General features: G+C 44.7%; 2 pseudogenes; both read left to right on the top strand.

Moving 5' to 3' along the window:
• The first annotated feature begins 457 nt into the window (after positions 1-457).
• LOC148477181 (E3 ubiquitin/ISG15 ligase TRIM25-like) lies at positions 458-2119 on the top strand (annotated as a pseudogene).
• Positions 2120-10701: 8582 nt separating this feature from the next.
• Positions 10702-13840, top strand: LOC148477180 (E3 ubiquitin-protein ligase TRIM62-like; annotated as a pseudogene).
• The last annotated feature ends 9376 nt before the right edge of the window (positions 13841-23216 follow it).

Raw genomic sequence — 23216 nt, 5'->3', positions numbered from 1 at the left:
ATCGGGTAACCCCCCTCCCCCCCCACACCCCTGGAAGGGTAGACACTTCTCCCAAATTCTGCCCACTTCCTAGTAAAGTAGGCAAAATAAAGAGAATTTAGTTGCGGACCGGAGGGTCCGCGAGTAGGGGGCATGACCTAATGACACAATTCTATGAGAAGCGTACTTTTGACCCACCCCTTATTTAAATTAGCATCGTTTGCGGCAAATTGTTGCAAGGGGGTGGGGCTTAATGATGCAACCCATCTGGCCCCACCCACAATGCCTCCCACCTACTCCTCCCCGGGCTTCTCCAGGGGAAGAGAAGACAAATGCCGGCAAGTATGCCCTTAGTATAACTGAGCCCGTTGCTATAATGTGAGTGATAGCTCAGCCTCGCCCTGTGTGCAGAATGTGACCACACTGGTGTCTGAGTGTCAGATATTCTCACTTTCATTTCTCTCTCCTGCTACCAGCGATGGCGTCTGCTGATCTGAGACAGGAGCTGGACTGTTCCATCTGCCTGAGCATTTATACAGATCCTGTAACCCTGAGATGTGGCCACAACTTCTGCCAGGTCTGTATTGATCATGTGCTGGATACACAGGAGGGGTGTGGAGTTTATACCTGTCCTGAATGCAGAGCAGAGTATCAGCAGCGTCCTGCCCTGGAGAAAAACAGGAAGCTCTGCAACATAGCAGGACATGTCCGCTCTATTCCAGAGGAGGGAACTGGGGTGTTCTGCACGTTTTGCGTCAACACTCATGTACCTGCTCTTAAAACCTGTCTCAAGTGTGAGGCTTCTCTGTGTGATATACATTGGGTGACACACAACAAGTCAGCAGAACACGTCTTAGTTGACCCCACTACTTCCTTAGAGAAGAGAAAATGCCCCGTCCTTAAGAAGATCCTGGAGTATTACTGCACTGGGGATGCTGCCTGTATCTGTGTGTACTGCAGGCTGGATGGAGAACATCAGGGACACCTGCTGGAGTCGCTGGATGAGGCCTCTGAGAAGAAGAAGGAGAAGCTGAGAGATGTTCTGCAGAAACTGACCACAAAGAGAGAAGAGGCTGAGAAAAGTGTCCAGAGTCTGCAGGAGCGCAGGAGAGAAGATCAGGGAAAAGCAGCTGGGGTAACAGAGACAGTCACTGCCCTGTTTAGAGACATCAGGAGACAGCTGGAAGACCTGGAGAAGAGAGTCCTGAGTGAGATCTCTGGGTGGGAACAGCGCGTTTCACTCTCAGTCTCTGATCTGATTCAGCAGCTGGAAATAAAGAAGGACGAGCTGTCCAGGAAGATGCGTCACATTGAGGAGCTGTGTAACATGTCTGATCCAGTGACTGTCTTACAGGAACCAGACACAGGTGACTTGTGTGATACTGAGGACACAGAGAGACATGATAACCAGGTCCATGGTGTAGGAGATCTGGATGTGGGTCTCATTGTAGGGAAGTTACACACATTATCTGATATAATAACAGGTATAAATACAGGGATCTATGTGCAGGAAGCTACAGACATATTACTGGATGTAACCACAGCTGGTGATTTTATACAGATATCAGGTGACAGGAAAACTGCATCAGGGTCAGCTATAGACCAGAATCACCCAGTAACACCAGAGAGATTTCTGTATAATCAGGTAATAAGCACCAGGGGATTCTCCTCAGGGCGACATTACTGGGAAGCGGATGTCAGTAAATCAGTGGGGTGGAAGGTGGGGATGTGTTATCCCAGTATAGACAGGAGAGGAGATCAGTCACACATCGGATATAATAACAAGTCCTGGTGTATGTATAGGTATAATAATAATCAGTACTCATTGCTACATGACAGTACAGGGATCCGGTTACCTGACAATATCCCCTGTGACAGAGTGAGGATATACCTGGATTATGAGGCAGGACAGTTGTCCTTTTATTCTCTGTGTGACCCCATCAGACACTTACACACATACACTGCCGCCCTCACTGAGCCCCTTCATGCTGCATTATGGGTAGCGGATGGTTCTATAACTATATCTGGGGGGAGTCAGCAGCTGGGAGAAATTACCATAAGGAACCTGCCCAGAGACTGGTGACATCACAGGGAGGGGGAATCTGATTGGTGGGACACTTAGCCAATAGAATGAGGCAGTGGGAGGAGCTACAGCTGTGTATATAAATGTTCTGCAGTCAGTGTCCGATATTCTATATTTCTGTTTCTATTCCTGAACAAGACGACTGTTATTCAGGCGCTAATACATTCTAAGTTACAAAGTCTGTGTACAATATATGTATATACAGCAGCATACACTACAATGTGCCTGTGGTCACACATAAACCTGATGTAAAGTTCCAAAATAGGGAATTTACATCCAAAATATTAGTAAATGTGCAGGTGTTGTGCTAATCATATAATACAGTGTATTTATTTATCTAGGCTGAAAAAGACTAATATAAAAACATACATGTTATGGTCACTTATTATGGGTGTGAGATTTATTCAATAAAAACATTGTTTTCTATATATATAAAAAGCAGCTGCTTTCATTAACATATAATATATAATACATTTTACTAATATAAAACATAAAAGATCAGATAAATGCAGAGGTGAATGTACTGTAATACAAGTTGAAACAGTATGACCACTCCAGAGTGAATGGTAATGTGTGTATGTGTATATATATATATTGCCAAACTGGTCAATACAAGAAAGCCTTGGATATAATTGTATCTGCAGCTTTGCAGAAAAATGTAATTAATGAAAAGTTGTTTGATGCATTAACAATTGATTTTCCGCTGGTACCTGTAATGTATACTATTCCAAAGGTGGATAAGGATGCCAGGGACCCTCCGGGCAGACCCATTATCTCTGCCCGGGGATCCCTGTTACAACCAATTTCACAGTTTTTGGATTTTTTGTTGCAGCCAATAGTTATGCAACAGCCCACTTTTTTAAAAGATAGTACTTAGTTTTTGTTAAAATTAGAGAGTTTAGTTAACATTCCATCTGGTACGATCCTTTGCACCCTCGATGTTAAAAATTTATATACCATCATCCCTCATGATATGGGATTGAGGTCCATGCGGAAATTTTTGTTGTTTAGCAATTTGGAGGATCTGGATATAGATTTGTTCCTGGAGTTATTGGAATTTACCTTCAACAAAATTTTTTTTTGCACAATAACAATTTTTTATTCTACAATGTACAGGCTGTGCGATGGGGTCCAATGTGGCCCCATCGTACGCCAATGTTTTCATGTTTGAACAAGAGGATTTGTTTTTCTTTTCTGATTCCAGTATTTCCAGCAACATTATGCTATATACCAGATATATAGACGATCTGTTTCTTTTATGGACAGGGTCTGAGAAGGTGTTAAGTGAAGCTGTTAACATTCGTGAACATCCTGTAAAATTTTCTTATTGTCAGAGGACTTCTGAAATTGATTATTTGGATGTAAAGGAAAGGTTTATAGAAGGCAATATATACACTGAGGTGTTTCAGAAACAGACGGATCGCAACACTTTGTTGCACTACAGTAGCTGTCATCCAGCATCTTTAAAAAAAATCCCTCCCCAAGTCTCAGATGTATAGATCTGCAAGGATTACTTCCAATCCTTTAGGGAGGTCCCACGCTTTGGATCAGGTAGCACAACAATTTACAAATCGTGGTTACCCTGGACATATCCTTAGAAGTGCTAAGGAACAGGTGCTAAATATTCCCCGTCCAGCCCTACTCAGTCAAACCAAAAAGGAGCCGAAAAGTAATAAGATATCTTTAATGTCTGAATATACTTTGGCTAGCCAGGCATTACCTCGTGTCTCTGGAGCTTTATGGCCAATTGTGTCCGATGATCAGGATTTACCAATCTTTAAGAATAAAGCAATAATGCCCTGCTTTAAAAGGGGACACAATCTACGTGACATTCTTGTCAAATCAAAAATTACATCTATCCCGGAAGTACCCAGCACCCAATTTTTGGTACAAAAAAGAAAGCTTGATGCTATAGATGTGCGTCTTGCGCCACCTGTAGAAATCTCAAACTGGGTAATTACTTTAAACATCCCCATACGGGACGTAAATATGACATTAGATATATGCTAACTTGCCAAGTGCAGCCCCTGTGGGCTCTATTATGTGAGCCAGACAATACGCACTTTTAGGGAATGGATGGCACTTCATCGCGCCGCCATTAGAGTGGCGCTGGAAGGACGTGAAAGCGACCAACCAGTTGTGTGTCACTTTTAAAGCCATGCAACATACATTGGCATCTTTGAAATATAAGACTATTGATTACGCCCCTAAAGACATTAGGGGCGGAGATGGGGGACAAAAATGGAGCCAATGTGAGACGCGCTTGATACATAAATTAGATACTATAGCACCTAGAGGGCTCAGCGAGACGATATCGATTAACGTATTTCTATAAGAATTAATTTAATTATAATACATCCAATTAGATTGGACTTTGGGACTTGTGAAGTGTATATGAAAAGTCTGCATTAATGGCTTTAGTCATATCAGTTATATTCTTCTATGTGTTTTACTTTCATTATTTTTTATATAGCAACAATTTAATGTTGAGAGCGGACTGTTTGAATAGTGATCTTGGTGCGCGCTTTAAAAGCAATTATAATTCCGTTGATATGTAACTTTTTCTATGGTTAAATTCCACATATGATCCATTGAATATCATAACACTTCGACCTTGTTTTTTATAAAAAATTTTAATGGTTTGCACTTTGTCAACACTGTATTTCACTATGTTTCCATCTATGGTTCATGGTCTTTTTATTATATTTATGCCTGAGCGCTATGCTGCCCTCACCGCTGCGCTGCCCTGCAGTGAGAATTTGGGCACTAGGGGTTGCTTACAGTGTTGCCAACTCTGAAATGGAAAACAAGCAACCTATAAGCAAAAAACAAGCCCAACCCAATCCTAAAAAGTCCAATTTATGGGGGTGTCTCTTTGTCCTCACTCTCTACCTGCCTAACTTCCTTTATTACCCCTCTTCTCTAACCTACATATATTAGTGTGAGCACAGCCTTATTATCTGCCTATATTGCTTTTCTCCCTCTACACCAGCCTCCATATTGTTACCTCCTCCCTCTACACCAGCCTCCATATTGTTACCTCCTCCCTCTTTTCATACCTCATTCCCTTGCCAGTCTTCAGCTGGGTACACACTTGCCGATGTTTGTACCCAGCAATGCGACACCTGACCACGCAATATATATATCGGGCGGTCGATAAATACTACATGATGCGGTGTCCAAACGTCTGATATGTCGGCTCCATCCACTATGCCAGCGTCGGCATCTGGGTCGTTCCATCGGCCCTACATACAGGCCGACAGAACGACCCCGATCGTTGAGCCACAGGAGTGCGCAGGGTCACGCATAGTGGGTACACACTGGCCAATGTGGACGATATGTCAGCCCAATCCGCAGGATCAGGCGACATGTCGTCTAGTGTGTACCCACCTTTCCTTTACCTGACTCTTTTTTTCCGCATTTCTCTCACCCCTCTTCCTTACCTCCTTCATTCCTGTCACCTGTCTAATGCCATTATCCCCTCTGTATAACAGCCTCAGTCATCATAACGTGCCCCCATGTACCTGCCTCATTTCTATCATCTACTTTACCTCTCCTTATTGCCTGCCCCCTCCATCTGCACTCTGTGCACTGGCTACTGCCCTCTATTCCCCAGACACAACCTTCCCCCCTCCCTCAGTCACTACCAGTACAAAACACACACACACACACACACACACACACACACACACACACACACACACACACACACACACACACACACACACACACACAGACACACACACACACTTACTTACTTAGTTCTGGCCATTGATAGCTGATGGCCCAGCACCAATAGTATCGCCAAAGCCACAGTATGACAATAGCAGGAGATGAGGCTGACAGAGGACCCCAGCTTACATCTCGCTGTCTGTTGTGGGGACGCACCCCGATAGCCCGGAGCTCAGTAATTCATGTGATGGTGGTTTCCACTAAAATGGTGCAATTAGGTTTTAAAATGGAAATGAAAATATCTGTTTCAGTAATAATTGCCTTTATTTCAGATGTTCTAATCTACAAAATGTCATCATATGCTTAAATATAATAATAACACCAATATATAAGGTTATTGTGACATTCACATCTGTACAATGAAATCTGCATTGATAATGCAGGAAAATGAGCGCATTTTTGGCGTGTTTACCCCATGTGTGTCCTTTACACTGTAACCTACAGGTAACACTAGTGCGTGAAAAATATACCCATCCGCACTGTAATATCCCGCTGTACGCAGCAATTTACTATTTCACTTTGTCTTTTGTATAATCAGTAACACAGGAAAAGCACAACAGATAGGAGAGGTATGATCCAGCCCTGATACTATTATATACCACATAGTGTGACCCCCAGGAAACCCCCCCAAGGTGTAACCCAGAGGCACACAGAAAGTATTACACACTCACACTGGGGTCACATGTCTGATGCTGTCGCTCATATCTCTACATTGTATTTAGGTGGTAAATTTACCCTGAGCTCCAGCAACCAATCAGCATTTAGCTGTCATCTCTGGGACAAGTCATTCAATAGAAACCAACATATGATTGGTTGCCAGGGGTGGGCTGGGCCAGGGGGCAGGGTGCCATCTGCCTCCATGGCCGGTACAGTAATGATCTTTTTGAAAAAAAATATTAAACCACATTTTCTATATCTTTTCACACAATCTATCTGTATTTTAACCTATTTTCGCTGTTTCTTTTGTTACAATCTGAAGATATCAGAATCTTATTATTTACTAAATATACGTTATGTTTTAAGATAATATTAGTTTAGCGCACCATCCTAGGACATTTCATCTTTCCTCTCTTTTGTTGTTGTAACATGTGCAGTAGAACATTTCAGAGGTCAGGCCTCCTGCTGTGCAGCGGTCCTAGAGACTGGCAGCTCATGTTACCTATCAGCATATCGCTGAGCATTCCTCATCCATCAGCGTGTAACCTACATTAGGTGTAAGAATCTGCAGCCCACATCCCCACAAGCAGTGACTCGGGTACTGAGATAACAGAAAGCACAAAGCACACACCCAGCCTCCGATCACGTCACTTTAGCTCTGCCCCCTCTTCATAGTCCTGCAATTCCAGCAATGTGCCGCAATGGGGTGAGGCCTAATGACGTGCAGCACCTGGCCCCACCCCCTACGTAAACAGCTGACTCTCCTCTGGGCTTCTTCTGGAGAAACAATGACAGGTATACTGTGAGAGCCACGGGGTGCTACACATAAGAGGAAACTGGCCCCACCCCCTAAGTGATCAGCTGACTCCTCTGGGCTTCTTCTGGAGAAACAATGGCAGGTATACTGTGAGAGCCTCGGGGTGCTACACATAAGAGGAAACTGGCCCCACCCCCTAAGTGATCAGCTGACTCTCTTCTGGGCTTCTTCTGGAGAAACAATGGTGGGTATGCTGGGAGAGCCTCGGGGTGCTACACATAAGAGGAAACTGGCCCCACCCCCTAAGTGATCAGCTGACTCTCCTCCGGGCTTCTTCTGGAGTAACAATGGCAGGTATACTGTGAGAGCCACGGGGTGCTACACATAAGAGGAAACTGGCCCCACCCCCTAAGTGATCAGCTGACTCTCCTCCGGGCTTCTTCTGGAGAAACAATGGCAGGTATGCTGTGAGAGCCTCAGGGTGCTACACATAAGAGGACACTGGCCCCACCCCTTATGTGATCAGCTGACTCTCCTCTGGGCTTCTTCTGGAGTCACAATGGCAGGTATACTGTGAGAGCCTCGGGGTGCTACACATAAGAGGAAACTGGCCCCACCCCCTAAGTGATCAGCTGACTCCTCTGGGCTTCTTCTGGAGAAACAATGGCTCGTATACTGTGAGAGCCTCGGGGTGCTACACATAAGAGGAAACTGGCCCCACCCCCTAAGTGATCAGCTGACTCTCTTCTGGGCTTCTTCTGGAGAAACAATGGTGGGTATGCTGGGAGAGCCTCGGGGTGCTACACATAAGAGGAAACTGGCCCCACCCCTTAAGTGATCAGCTGACTCTCCTCCGGGCTTCTTCTGGAGTAACAATGGCAGGTATACTGTGAGAGCCACGGGGTGCTACACATAAGAGGAAACTGGCCCCACCCCCTAAGTGATCAGCTGACTCTCCTCCGGGCTTCTTCTGGAGAAACAATGGCAGGTATGCTGTGAGAGCCTCAGGGTGCTACACATAAGATGAAACTGGCCCCACCCCTTAAGTGATCAGCTGACTCTCCTCTGGGCTTCTTCTGGAGTCACAATGGCAGGTATACTGTGAGAGCCTCGGGGTGCTACACATAAGAGGAAACTGGCCCCACCCCTTAAGTGATCAGCTGACTCTCCTCTGGGCTTCTTCTGGAGTCACAATGGCAGGTATACTGTGAGAGCCTCGGGGTGCTACACATAAGAGGAAACTGGCCCCACCCCTTAAGTGATCAGCTGACTCTCCTCTGGGCTTCTTCTGGAGTCACAATGCCAGGTATACTGTGAGAGCCACGGGGTTCTGCACATAAGAGGAAACTGGCCCCACCCCCTAAGTGATCAGCTGACTCTCCTCTGGGCTTCTTCTGGAGTAACAATGGCAGGTATACTGTGAGAGCCTCAGGGTGCTACACATAAGAGGAAACTGGCCCCACACCCTATGTGATCAGCTGACTCTCCTCCGGGCTTCTTCTGGAGTAACAATGGCAGGTATACTGTGAGAGCCACGGGGTGCTACACATAAGAGGAAACTGGCCCCACCCCCTAAGTGATCAGCTGACTCTCCTCTGGGCTTCTTCTGGAGTAACAATGGCAGGTATGCTGTGAGAGCCACGGGGTGCTACACATAAGAGGAAATTGGCCCCACCCCCTAAGTGATCAGCTGACTCTCCTCTGGGCTTCTTCTGGAGTAACAATTGCAGGTATACTGTGAGAGCCTCAGGGTGCTACACATAAGAGGAAACTGGCCCCACCCCCTAAGTGATCAGCTGACTCTCCTCTGGGCTTCTTCTGGAGTAACAATGGCAGGTATACTGTGAGAGCCTCGGGGTGCTACACATAAGAGGAAACTGGCCCCACCCCCTAAGTGATCAGCTGACTCTCCTCTGGGCTTCTTCTGGAGTAACAATGGCAGGTATACTGTGAGAGCCTCAGGGTGCTACACATAAGAGGAAACTGGCCCCACCCCCTAAGTGATCAGCTGACTCTCCTCTGGGCTTCTTCTGGAGTAAAAATGGCAGGTATACTGTGAGAGCCACGGGTGCTACACATAAGAGGAAACTGGCCCCACCCCCTAAGTGATCAGCTGACTCTCCTCTGGGCTTCTTCTGGAGTAGCAATGGCAGGTATGCTGTGAGAGCCACGGGGTGCTACACATAAGAGGAAATTGGCCCCACCCCCTAAGTGATCAGCTGACTCTTCTCTGGGCTTCTTCTGGAGTAACAATTGCAGGTATACTGTGAGAGCCTCAGGGTGCTACACATAAGAGGAAACTGGCCCCACCCCCTAAGTGATCAGCTGACTCTCCTCTGGGCTTCTTCTGGAGTAACAATGGCAGGTATACTGTGAGAGCCTCAGGGTGCTACACATAAGAGGAAACTGGCCCCACCCCCTAAGTGATCAGCTGACTCTCCTCTGGGCTTCTTCTGGAGTAAAAATGGCAGGTATACTGTGAGAGCCACGGGTGCTACACATAAGAGGAAACTGGCCCCACCCCCTAAGTGATCAGCTGACTCTCCTCTGGGCTTCTTCTGGAGTAGCAATGGCAGGTATGCTGTGAGAGCCACGGGGTGCTACACATAAGAGGAAATTGGCCCCACCCCCTAAGTGATCAGCTGACTCTTCTCTGGGCTTCTTCTGGAGTAACAATTGCAGGTATACTGTGAGAGCCTCAGGGTGCTACACATAAGAGGAAACTGGCCCCACCCCCTAAGTGATCAGCTGACTCTCCTCTGGGCTTCTTCTGGAGTCACAATGGCAGGTATACTGTGAGAGCCTCGGGGTGCTACACATAAGAGGAAACTGGCCCCACCCCCTAAGTGATCAGCTGACTCTCCTCTGGGCTTCTTCTGGAGTAACAATGGCAGGTATACTGTGAGAGCCTCAGGGTGCTACACATAAGAGGAAACTGGCCCCACCCCCTAAGTGATCAGCTGACTCTCCTCTGGGCGTCTTCTGGAGTAAAAATGGCAAGTATACTGTGAGAGCCACGGGTGCTACACATAAGAGGAAACTGGCCCCACCCCCTAAGTGATCAACTGACTCTCCTCTGGGCTTCTTCTGGAGTAGCAATGGCAGGCATACTGTGAGAGCCTCGGGGTACTACACATAAGAGGAAACTGGCCCCACCCCCTAAGTGATCAGCTGACTCTCCTCTGGGCTTCTTCTGGAGTAACAATGGCAGGTATACTGTGAGAGCCTCAGGGTGCTACACATAAGAGGAAACTGGCCTGACTGTATTTTCAATAATGTTGCTTCAGTCTAATGCCGGCAACATTATTAAATGAACTTTATTTTCTCCACAATAAGTACATTTCACTGCATGATGTTCCATTATGTATTAGGTGTGTCCCTTAGTATAACTAAGCCTGTAGCTATAATGTGAGTGACAGCTCAGCCTCGCCCTGTGTGCAGAATGTGACCACACTGGTGTCTGAGTGTCAGATATTCTCACTCTCATTTCTCTCTCCTGCTACCAGCGATGGCGTCTGCTGATCTGAGACCGGAGCTGGACTGTTCCATCTGCCTGAGCATTTATACAGATCCTGTAACCCTGAGATGTGGCCACAACTTCTGCCGGGTCTGTATTGATCGTGTGCTGGATACACAGGAGGGGTCTGGAGTTTATACCTGTCCTGAATGCAGAGAGAAGTATCAGCAGCGTCCTGCCCTGGAGGAAAACAGGAAACTGCAACATAGCAGAACATGTCCGCTCTATTCCAGAGGAGGGAACTGGGGTATTCTGCACTTATTGTGTCCAATCTCATGTACCTGCTCTTAAAACCTGTCTCAAGTGTGAAGCTTCTCTGTGTGATATACATTGGATGACACACAACAAGTCCCTAGAACACGTCTTAGTTGACCCTACCGCTTCCTTAGAGAAGAGAAAATGCTCTGTCCATAAGGAGCTCTTCAAATATTACTGCACTGAGGATGCTGCCTGTATCTGTGCATCCTGTTGTCTGATTGGGGAACACAGAGGACATCAGATGGAGTTGCTGGATGAGGCCTATGAGAAGAAGAAGGTGAAGCTGAGAGATGTTCTGCAGAAACTGACCACGAAGAGAGCAGAGGCCTCGCCCTGTGTGCAGAATGTGACCCCTCTGGTATCTGAGCGAGACTTTCACTTTCATTTCTCTCTCCTGCTGCCAGCGATGGCGTCTGCTGATCTGAGACAGGAGCTGGACTGTTCCATCTGTCTGAGCATTTATACAGATCCTGTAAACCTGAGATGTGGCCACAACTTCTGCCGGGTCTATATTGATGGTGTACTGGATACACAGAAGGGTTCTTGTGTTTATACTTGTCCTGACTGCAGAGCAGCATTCAAGAAACGTCCTGCACTGCAGAGGAACATAACTTTGTGTAACATAGTGGAGAGTTTCCTGTGTACTCGGCCAGATCAGGAGGAGACTGGGATCTTCTGCACTTACTGTGTGGACTCTCCTGTACCTGCTGCTAAATCCTGTCTGATGTGTGAGGCTTATCTGTGTGATAAACACCTGAGAGTACACAGCAAGTCAGCAGAACACGTCTTATGTGATCCCACCACTTCCCTGGGGAACAGGAAATGCTCCGTCCATAAGAAGATCCTGGAGTATTACTGCACTGAGGACGCTGCCTGTATCTGTGTGTCCTGCTGTCTGATCGGGGAACACAGAGGACACCAGATGGAGTCGTTGGATGAGGCCTCTGAGAAGAAGAAGGAGAAGCTGAGAGATGTTCTGCAGAAACTGACCACAAAGAGAGAGGGGACTGAGAAGAGAGTCCAGAGTCTGCAGGAGCACAGGAGAGAAGATCAGGGAAAAGCAGCTGGTGTAACAGAGACAGTCACTGCCCTGTTTAGAGACATCAGGAGACAGCTGGAAGACCTGGAGAAGAGAGTCCTGAGTGAGATCTCTAGTTCACTCTCAGTCTCTGATCTGATCCAGCAGCTGGAAATAAAGAAGGATGAGCTGTCCAGGAAGATGCATCACATTGAGGAGCTGTGTAACGTGTCTGATCCAGTGACTGTCTTACAGGAACCAAACACAGGTGACTTGTGTGATAGTAAAGGCAGAAAGAGACGGTATTCACAGGTCCATGATGTAGGAGATCTGGATGTGGGTCTCATCTTAGGGAAATTACACACATTATCTGATATAATGACAGATATAAATACAGGGGTCTATGTGCAGGAAGCTACAGACATATTACTGGATGTAACCACAGCTGGTGATTATATAAAGATATCAGGTGACAGGAAAACTGCATCAGGGTCAGATATAAACCAGAATCACCCAGTAACACCAGAGAGATGTCAGTATAATCAGGTAATAAGCACCAGGGGATTCTCCTCAGGGCGACATTACTGGGAAGCGGATGTCAGTAAATCAGGGTGGTGGAGGGTGGGGATGTGTTATCCCAGTATAGACAGGAGAGGACGTCAGTCACAGATAGGATATAATAACAAGTCCTGGTGTATGTATAGGTATAATAATAATCAGTACTCATTGCTACATGACAGTACAAAGATCGAGTTACCTGACAATATCCCCTGTGACAGAGTGAGGATATACCTGGATTATGAGGCAGGACAGCTGTCCTTTTATTCTCTGTGTGACCCCATCAGACACTTACACACATACACTGCCGCCCTCACTGAGCCCCTACATGCTGCATTATGGGTAAGGCTAGGCTGTATTACTATATCTGGGGGGAATCAGCAGCTGGGAGAAATTACCATAGGGAACCTGCCCAGAGACTGATGACATCACAGGGAGGGGAATCTGATTGGTGGGACACTTAGCCAATAGAATGAGGCAGTGGGAGGAGCTACAGCTGTGTATATAAATGTTCTGCAGTCAGTGTCCGATATTCTATATTTCTGTTTCTATTCCTGAACAAGACGACTGTTATTCAGGCACTAATACATTCTAAGTTACAAAGTCTGTGTACAATATATGTATATACAGCAGCAAACACTACAATGTGCCTGTGGTCACACATAAACCTGATGTAAAGTTCCAAAATAGGGAATTTACAAAATATTAGTAAATGTGCAGGTGTTGCGCTAATCATATCATATATTTATCTAGGCTGAAAAAGACAAATATAAAAACATACATGTTATGGGTGTGAGTTTTATTCATTAAAAACATTGTTATCTATATATAAAAAGCAGCTGCTTTCATTAACATAGACTTCATATAACTACAGAGGTGAATGTACTATAATACAAGTTGAAACAATATGAATGGTCCAGAGTGAATGGTAATGTGTGTGTATATATATATATATACATATATATATATATATATATATATTATACATACAGTATATACTCCATTACAATCATTATGGGGAAAAGGAATGGGGAAAAGAATGTCTGCACCAGTTGATTTATGCTTAGATATATTGTGCATCAAACCCCAAATTAGAAAATTCACAAATTATATTACTGATATGATAGTAGGGGTTACTGCCAGGGACAATGATAAATTACTATTAAGCAGGATGAATATGAATAAAATATAATTTTTAATATTGATTTTAAGATCACAAAAAACTTATATGAAGTGAAATATAAAGAAAACACTGAGAATGTGAATTAAAAATAAATTAAATAAACTTACTTCCGTCTTCTGTCTCTTTTCATATCTTAATATTATATGTGTATATAGGTTGGTCATAAAATATTCACCCAAATAAGGGACAACTAGTGAATCCTATATAGTTGTAGTATATTCTAATAGTATTGGTGTATATAACACTGTTGTCTTGGAGGTAATAAGTAAGTTAAATAACACTACTATAAGCTACAGAAATATCTGTTTAATAACAGTTCATCAGTGAATGAACAATGTAGCAGATTGTTTCATAGCAAACTCATTGCACTTGTTATATAAACTCCGCTAGATGGCACTGTTGTCCTAATAAATGCTGCAGTGTACTTGTATTCATAGAAATGCCTAGAATACAATAGCAGATTCCTTACGGTGAATGGACTCTGCTTACATATGATGGTGTATTATAATATGGTGTTTTGAGCTGGAAGTTAACCATCATATATAAGCAGAGTCCATTCACCGTAAGGAATCTGCTATTATATTCCAGGCATTTCTATGAATACAAGTAATCTTCAGCTTTGCAGAAAAATGTAATTAGTAAAAAGTTGTTTGATGCATTAACAATTGATTTTCCGCTGGTACCTGTAATGTATACTATTCCAAAGCTGCATAAGGATGCCAGGGATTCTCCAGGCAGACCCATTATCTCTGCCCGGGGATCCCTGTTACAACCAATTTCACAGTTTTTGGATTTTTTTGTTGCAGCCATTAGTTATGCAATAGCCCACTTTTTTAAAAGATACTACTCAGTTTTTGTCAAAATTAGAGAGTTTAGTTAACATTACATCTGGTACGATCCTTTGCACCCTCGATGTTAAAAATGGATATACCATCATCCCTCACGATATGGGATTGAGGTCCATGCGCAAATTTTTGTTGTTTAACAATTTCAAGGATCTGGATATAGATTTGTTCCTGGAGTTATTGGAATTTACCTTAACCAAAAAAAAATTTCTGCACAATACAATTTTTTTCTACAATGTACAGGCTGTGCGATGGGGTCCACTGTGGCCCCATCGTACGCCAATGTTTTCATGTTTGAACAAGAGGATTTGTTTTTCTTTTCTGATTCCAGTATTTCCAGCAACATTATGCTATATACCAGATATATAGACGATCTGTTTCTTTTATGGACAGGGCCTGAGAAGGTGTTAACTGAAGCTATTAACATTCGTGAACATCCTGTAAAATTTTCTTATTGTCAGAGTACTTCTGAAATTGATTATTTGGATGCAAATGAAAGGTTTAAAGAAGGCAATATATACACTGAGGTGTTTCAGAAACAGACGGATCGCAACCCTTTGTTGCACTAAAGTAGCTGTCATCCACCATCTTTAAAAAAATCCCTCCCCAAGTCTCAGATGTATAGATCTGCAAGGATTACTTCAGATCCTTTAGCGAGGTCCCACGCTTTGGATCAGGTAGCACAACAATTTACAAATCGTGGTTACCCTGGACATATCCTTAGAAGTGCTAAGGAACAGGTGCTAAATATTCCCCATCCAGCCCTACTCAGTCAAACCAAAAAGGAGCCGAAAAGTAATAAGATACCTTTAGTGTCTGAATATACTGTGGCTAGCCAGGCATTATCTCATGTCTCTGCAGCTTTATGGCCAATTGTGTCCGATGATCAGGATTTACCAATCTTTAAGAATAAAGCAATAATGCCCTGCTTTAAAAGGGGACACAATCTACGTGACATTCTTGTCAAATCAAAAATTACATCTAGCACCCAATTTTTGGTACAAAAAAAGAAAGCTGGATGCTATAGATGTGCGTCTTGCGCCACCTGTAGAAATCTGAAACTGGATAATTACTTTAAATATCCCCATATGGGACGTAAATATGACATTAGATATATGCTAACTTGCCAAGTGCAGCCCCTGTGGGCTTTATTATGTGGGCCAGATGATACGCACTTTTAGGGAATGGATGGCACTTCATCGCGCCGCCATTAGAGTGGCGCTGGAAGGATGTGAAAGCGACCAACCAGTTGTGCGCCACTTTAAAGCCATGCAACATACATTGGCATCTTTGAAATATAAGACTATTGATTACGCCCCTAAAGACATTAGGGGCGGTGATGGGGGACAAAAATGGAGCCAATGTGAGACGCGCTTGATACATAAATTAGATACTATAGCACCTAGAGGGCTCAGCGAGACGATATCGATTAACGTATTTCTATAAGAATTAATTTCATTATAATACATCCAATTAGATTGGACTTTGGGACTTGTGAAGTGTATATGACAAGTCTGCATTAATGGCTTTAGTCATATCAGTTATATTCTTCTATGTGTTTTACTTTTATTTTTTATATAGCAACAATTTAATGTTGAGAGCGGACTGTTTGAATAGTGATCTTGGTGTGCGCTTTAAAAGCAATTATAATTCCGTTGATATGTAACTTTTTCTATGGTTAAATTCCACATATGATCCATTGAATATCATAACACTTCGACCTTGTTTTTTATAAAAACTTTTAATGGTTTGAACTTGTACTTTGTCAACACTGTATTTCACTATGTTTCCATGTATGGTTCATGGTCTTTTTATTATATTTATGCCTGAGCGCTATGCTGCCCCTCACCCCTGTGCTGCCCAGCAGTGAGAATTTGGGCACTAGGGGTTGCTTACAGTGTTGCCAAATCTGAAATGGAAAACAAGCAACCTATAAGCAAAAAAAAACAAGCCCAAAACAAGCCCAACCCAATCCTAAAAGCCCAATAAAAAAAGCCCAATTTATGGGGGTGTCTCTTTGTCCTCACTCTCTACCTGCCTAACTTCCTTTATTCCCTCTTCTCTAACCTACATATATTAGTGTATGCACAGCCCTATTATCTGCCTATATTGCTTTTCTCCCTCTACACCAGCCTCCATATTGTTACCTCCTCCCTCTACACCAGCCTCCATATTGTTACCTCCTCCCTCTACACCAGCCTCCATATTGTTACCTCCTCCGTCTTTTCATAACTCATTCCCTTGCCAGTCTTCAGCTGGGTACACACTTGCCGATGTGTGTACCCAGCGATGTGACGCCCGACCACGCAATATATATCGGGCGGTCGATACATACTGCCCGATGCGGTGTCCAAACGTCCGATATGTCGGGCACCGGCTCCATCCAATATGCCAGTGTCGGCATCTGGGTCGTTCCATCAGCCCTACATGCAGGTCGACGGAACGACCCCAATGGACGAGCCGCAGGAGTGCGCAGGGTCACGCATAGTGGGTACACACTGGCCGATGTGGATGATATGTCAGCCCAATCCGCAGGATCAGGTGACCTATCGTCTAGTGTGTACCCACCTTTCCTTTACCTGACTCCCCATTCCTCTCACCCCTCTGCCTTACCTCCTTCATTCCTGTCACCTGTCTAATGCCATTACTATAACAGCCTCAGTCATTATAACTCGCCCCCATGTACCTGCCTCATTTCTATCATCTAGTTACCTCACCTTCATGTCTGCCCCCTCCAACCTCACCCTGTACTCCAGCTACTGCCCTCTATTACCCAGACACAACCCTCCCCCCTCCCTCAATCACTACCAGTGTAAAACACACAGACACACACACACACACACACACACACACACACACACACATACACACATTTACTTACCTCCAGGGGCGCCTCGGCAATGCACACAAAACAATAAGCCCAAAAACAAGCAACAAGCTACTTACAAAAACAAGAAGCCCAATTCCGCTTGTTATAAGCGGACTTGGCAACTATGGTTGCTTAGCAACCATGTGTGTCATCTGTCCCGTCATTTCCGGTTTTCGGACTTACGGAGGTCCCACCCTCCGCTCCGGGGATGGCGCTGCAGGAGGAGAGTCATGGCGTTCTTTGCACATAAGGTAAGAACACTAACAGGAGCATGTTTGTTTGGTTACACTGTCTTTGTGACTCATCCTGAAAAAAAAATCTCAGGACATTGAAACCTTCATATCTCTGTCACCTTTATCATCTGAATACAGTTTTTTTCACATTACTTGGGAGTGCCGCCTCGTTCTTTGTTATGGGAACCTTGGACAGTATATGTATGTATGTGTATATATATATATATATATATATATATATTAGGGATGTGCAGGCTCAGATAGGTTCGAGGTTGCACACTGAGTTCGGATTTTTCCCTCCAAAAAACGGGACTCAGAATGAGGCAAAACGTCATCTTGCATGGACAAACATCATCATTCCTGGACTTTTCCAGGACTGATGATGTTTGTCCATGCAAGATGACATTTTGCCTCGTGTGCCACTTGCGCTAACAAATGATATATATATATATATATATATATATATACATACACCACAATATAACAGACGGCACTTGGAGTCTTCAGAAACGGTGAAATCAAATGTGCTTTTAAAAATTACATTAAAAAGCACATTTGATTTCACTGTTTCTGAAGACTCCAAGTGCCGCCTGTTATATTGTGGTTTTATGTTGGGTGTGCTGTCCTCCTAAGGAAGGCAATTTAGCAAGTTACCTTGCGGTGGGTCCATAGTGTCGGGTGATGGAGTAATATATATATATATTATATATATATATGTATATAATGTACATACTCAGAGACTTCTGTGTGGTTTTTACCAGAATATCCATTATTCAGTATTACTAGTCCTCCACTAGATCAGCCCATATAGAGGTATTGGTTACACATATAAAGTGCTATGTAAGTCCTTAGTATAAGGAGTGTTCAACTTACAGCCCACAGTGGGGCTGATTCAGTACGGATCGCAGCTGCGATTGTAATAGCGATTACGCACGCAGTCCCACTGCGATCACTTTGCCGCTGCAGCACAACATAAGGTCTCCTACCTTGCATACATCCGTAATACTTAGCAAGACCATCAGTAACATCGGAGCCTCACGCACACTTGCACAAGGTCAGACCTTACTCAGTAATTGCTAACCTCATCGCACGCAGTGAGAGTACAGGCTGTGTATGCCATCGCAGTGGATAATTTATGCATGCCCCTGCAACTGTGTTCAAACGCACTGACACGCCGGCATTTCGCCAACCAAACACCCCCCGTCACCACCTACAAACGGTACTTCCTGTCAATCACTCTGTGATGGGTCTGTGTAGTGTTTGTTCTTAGTAATAACAGAGTTATAGATCAGACACCTGCAGAGAGTGTTTGGATCAGACACCTGCAGAGAGTGCGTGGATCAGACACCCGCAGAGAGTGCATGGATCAGACACCCGTAGAGATTGCACGGATCAGACACCGGCAGAGAATACATGGATCAGACACCCGCAAAGAGTGCATGGATCAGACACCCACAGAGAGTGCACGGATCAGACACTCGCAGAGAGTGCGCGGATCAGACACCCACAGAGAGTGCGCTGATCAGACACCCGCAGAGAGTGCACGGATCAGACACCCGCAGAGAGTGCACAGATCAGACACCTGTAGAGATTGCACAGATCAGACACCGGCAGAGAATGCGTGGATCAGACACCCACAAAGAGTGCATGGATTAGACACCCGCAGAGAGTGCGCGGATCAGACACCCGCAGAGTGCACGGATCAGACACCCGCAGAGAGTGCACGGATCAGACACCTGTAGAGATTGCACAGATCAGACACCGGCAGAGAAAGCGTGGATCAGACACCCACAAAGAGTGCATGGATTAGACACCCGCAGAGAGTGCGCGGATCAGACACACGCAGAGAATGTGCAGATCAGACACCAGCAGAGAATGCATGGATCAGACACCCGCAGAGAGTGCACAGATCAGACACCCGCAGAGATTGCATGGAATAGACACCCACAGAGAGTGCGCGGATCAGACACCTGCAGAGAGTGTGCAGATCAGACACCAGCAGAGAATGCACGGATCAGACACCCGCAGAGAGTGCACAGATCAGACACCCGCAGAGAGTGCACAGATCAGACACCCGCAGAGATTGCATGGATTAGACACCCACAGAGAGTGCACAGATCAGACACCCGCAGAGAATGTGCAGATCAGACACCCGCAGAGATTGCATGGATCAGACACCCGCAGAGATTGCATGGATCAGACACCCGCAGAGAGTGCACAGATCAGACACCAGCAGATAGTGGACGGTCAGATGCACAAATTCCTCATCCTGGTCTATAAATTATTATCTATCACATTAACCTGTACGCAGGGGCAGGATTATTATACTGGGCAGTGATTGTGCCTCATACCTGGTTATAAAGAGAACGCGAGACTCCACAAATTAACAAGTTCTGATTAAAAATTCTGTCACACAACTGCTGATGTGTAGAAATGGCCCAAGGAGCTGACACACCGGAGAACCCAGCACTGCGTCAGGGGGATGAGCAGCCAGAAATATGTTTAACTCAAAGACATAAAGGGGCGGATTCTGAGTTGGACGCACTGCCGGTGAGGGACGCAGTTGAGCGTTTTTTTATTCTGCTCATGAGTCTAAGTCGCACTGCGCATTTGTCCAGAGTGCGTGCGCACAGTCAAAGCTGCGATTGTTGAGAGGCGCGGTCTCAGAAATATGTATGAGGTTTCCCTGGGCAGTGACAGAGAGGTTGTGCACTGAGATGGTCAGTCTTATGGGCGTCTTATGGGCGTGTTATGGGCATGTTATGATCGTGTCATGGATGTGTTATGGGAGTGTTAAGGGCGTGCTATGGGTGGGTTATGAGCATGTTATGGGCGTATTATGGGTGTGATATGGGCGCATTATGGGTGTGATATGGGCATGTTATGGGCGTATTATGGGTGTGCTATGGGTGTGATATGGGTATGTTATGAGCTTGTTATGAGCTTGTTATGGGAGTGTTATGTGTGTGCTATTGGCGGGTTATAGGTGTGTCGCTGAAGTGGTTGCGAACTCAGACGTGCAACCGATCATGCTCCCCTCCCCCATAACACCTCGTACCTGTCAGCGGTAGCCGCCTCTCTCCCCAGCATGCGATGCTGTGTGCTGGGCTGTAGGGGGAGCAGGGAGGCCTGTGCCGCTGAGAATAAATCTCGCTCTGCCTACTGTGGTGGTGAGAACTGATCGTACTTATTACCCCCCCCTCTGGGTCTCGCCCTGTGCAGCGCACACACGGCGCCGCAAAATATATTTTGCAGGGTGTGTGGACACGTCTCCACTATTGGTGCCCCTTCCCAGTACCCGGGCCCGTCCCCGCTTTCTACGGCCCTGGGTGAAAAATTCACCTACGAATGCCGCTTCATCCAACCTCCTGGGCAGAACCGCTGGATGCTCCGTGATACAATGGACTTCGGCCTCCAGTTTCATTTTCAACCAGTAAATATATTGGGATTATTAGAGAATATGCTGTATTTAAACAATTAAAGCAGTTATAGTATTATATATAACCTGCTACTGGCACTGCCGCCATCCTCCTATAATAGGGAAGATTGCGTACGGAGAAGCCCATAACAGACAGGGAGAAGTTGGGGAGGGCCCTAACTGTGGGGAAAATGGCCAAAATGGCTTTTCCTCCTTTCATAAATAGGCCCTAAGTCGCTGTGTTCACAAGTAGATACGTTAAATAGGTTAATATAGTTTTATTTTTACAGCAGTAGGGAGAAGAAAAGTTGGAAACAATAATATGTAAATCATCTTATTAGCGTATTATTCATGTATACAGTCACCCATGAGAAATGTATCACAGACATTGGGTTTGTTTTTATACAGAAATGTGCGGTGTGTAGTACACTAATACAGCCACAAGGTGGTGATGTTGCACCTGTTACTTTGTCTGCCCATGCAGAGTATTACACACAGGGCCTGATTCAGACCCGGTCGCAAAGCAGAAGCCGCTCGCACTGAGCGATTTTTCGCAAACTGCGCATGCGTATAAGCTGCAGTGCGTGTGTCAATGCGATGGGAAAGTGCTCGACCGGAGCCCGCAGACGGGCCGCTATTTTGAGTGACAGAATGTGGCGTTTGTGGGTGGTAACAGGGGAAGGTGCTTGTAAACGGGGGAGTGGATGTGCGAACGTAGGCGTGTCTGGCCGTCAGAACGGAGTTTAATGGGTGTGCATAATTAGCAAAGTAGCGTCATTACACACGTGACTGGGTGGTATTTTAGCATGAACTGCTCGCAATGTTGTGGTGGGAAAAGGCTGCCACAAGCGCTGCGAGCAGCTCCGATGGCTCTCGATGTTCCCGATTAATCCTACAACTGCCTAAGATGACGTGTGCTGTGAGTGGCAAAGGGGCGTCTTTATACAGGTGCGAGCGCATAGTGCTGCCGCCCGCTATTACTTTGTGGGCATCTACACGCGACGCAGTGCGAGCGCTTCATTTAAATACCCGGCCCCTTTTAGCTAGCGGGCGTACGCAAATAGTGACTGGGTCTGAATGAGGCCTACAGTTCATAATTATGGGCAAAGTGTGAGAAACAATAGAACAGCTTATACTCTATTAGGGAGAGAGAAGAAAATGCTTTCTGCACAGAAAGGTAAAATACATAAATATTTCACAGATTCTTCCCAGCACTGACCCTAATTAGCAGCCTCCAAATGCTCCAATAATGACCTATAAATGTCTGTAATGTCTGACAATAATCTAATGTACCATAGGCTGAGGGAATCTACTGCAAACGAAAAGGGATTTATATAAACAAAGTCACACAAACTCCGCCAGCCTATTCCATAGTGTATACCTCAGCATTGTATATAGAGCTATAAGACTTTATTCTCCATAAATCACATATTACATAGGATAGCTCAGCGTTGTATATAGAGCTATAAGACTTTATCCTCCATAAATCACATATTACATAGTATAGCTCAGCATTGTATATAGAGCTATAAGACTTTATTCTCCATAAATCACATATTACATAGTATAGCTCAGCGTTGTATATAGAGCTATAAGACTTTATTCTCCATAAATCACATATTACATAGGATAGCTCAGCGTTGTATATAGAGCTATAAGACTTTATCCTCCATAAATCACATATTACATAGTATAGCTCAGCATTGTATATAGAGCTATAAGACTTTATTCTCCATAAATCACATATTACATAGTATAGCTCAGCGTTGTATATAGAGCTATAAGACTTTATTCTCCATAAATCACATATTACATAGCATAGCTCAGCGTTGTATATAGAGCTATAAGACTTTATTCTCCATAAATCACATATTACATAGTATAGCTCAGCGTTGTATATATAGCTATAAGACTTTATTCTCCTCCCTTATATACTGACATATATCACATATTACATAGTATAGCTCAGCGTTGTATATAGAGCTATAAGACTTTATTCTCCATAAATCACATATTACATAGTATAGCTCAGCGTTTTATATAGAGCTATAAGACTTTATTCTCCATAAATCACATATTACATAGTATAGCTCAGCGTTGTATATAGAG

The sequence above is a fragment of the Taudactylus pleione genome, unplaced genomic scaffold (genome assembly GCF_031769625.1).
Source record: "Taudactylus pleione unplaced genomic scaffold, aTauple2 ptg000738l, whole genome shotgun sequence".
In the NCBI taxonomy this organism is placed as follows: Eukaryota; Metazoa; Chordata; class Amphibia; order Anura; family Myobatrachidae; genus Taudactylus; species Taudactylus pleione.
The sequence above is the reverse complement of the archived record's forward strand: the minus strand, read 5'-3'. Positions and strand labels throughout refer to the sequence as shown.